Source organism: Halyomorpha halys, unplaced genomic scaffold (genome assembly GCF_000696795.3).
Source record: "Halyomorpha halys isolate HHAL.00 unplaced genomic scaffold, Hhal_1.1 Scaffold662.1, whole genome shotgun sequence".
Classification (NCBI taxonomy): domain Eukaryota; kingdom Metazoa; phylum Arthropoda; class Insecta; order Hemiptera; family Pentatomidae; genus Halyomorpha; species Halyomorpha halys.
The window spans coordinates 17,366-18,573 of NW_027111704.1; positions in this window are offsets into that span (position 1 = coordinate 17,366).

Genomic DNA, 1,208 nt, shown 5'->3' on the forward strand with positions numbered 1-1,208 from the left:
GCTTTTTAAAAATGTTAAAATAATTGATTTTTCATTCGGAGATCTATATCTTCAAAACTACCAATAATAATAGAAAATCTAAGAGAGCGTCATTTAAAGTAGAGTAAATTTGCTAAAATTTAACCCCTAATAGAGCTATTTACGTTCAATAGTTCTCGAGATATAGCTTTTTAAAAAGCAACATTTTATAAAAATGTATGGAACGTAGTGAAAGATCAGTAGTTAGTGAATTTATTTTGAAAAATCTATATCTCAAAAACCATTTAACGTACAGATATCTATTAGCACTCAAATTAAAGCTAGTTCAATGAGCTATAAAGTAGTTTATGATGTTTATTTTCGTAGGAGTAATAGTTTTCATGAAATTTTTGAATATAAATTGATTTATAGTTGTTGGGACAAATTTGCATTTGGCAAATTTATATTCATATGTGAATATTATAAAAACTACTACTCCTTCGAAGATAAGTGTCATAAAATACTTTATAGTAAGTTAAATTTTGAGTGTTGATAGACATAAGCTTCTTATGAGTCTAGAGATATATTTTTTCAAAAATCCAACATTTTTTACGAACAACTAGAAATTATGTTTATTTTGTCAAATATCATAAAAACCACAACTCCTACAAAGATAACATTATTAACTATTTTTTAGTAAATTTAAATAGCTTTAATTTGAGCGCTGGCAGACATCTGTACGCCCAATGGTTTTTGAAATAAAGTTTTTCATAAATCAAACTTATTGTCCGAACAACTCTAAATCAATTTATTTTAGCAAATATCATGAAAACTACTATTCCTAAGAAGGTAAAGGTAATAAACTACTTTATAGTACATTAAACTAGTTTTAATTTGATTGCTTATAGACATCTGTACGTCACATAGTTCCTGAGATATAGATTTCTCAAAATAAATTAACTTAGTACTGATATTTCAGTACATTTTTATAAAATGTTGGTTTTTAAAAGGCTATATCTCGAGAACTATTGGACGTAAATAGCTCTATTACGGCTTATATTTCAGCAAATTTACCCTTCTTTAAATAATGGACTCTTAGGTTTTCTAGTGTTGTTGGTAGTTTTTATGATATTGAGCTCTGAATGAAAAATTAATGTTTTTTTAAGGTTTTGAAAGAGCCGCCATTTCTTATTCACCCTACCTATACCTGGCAGACTCATCAGTTTCCACTATTAATTATACATAGTTTT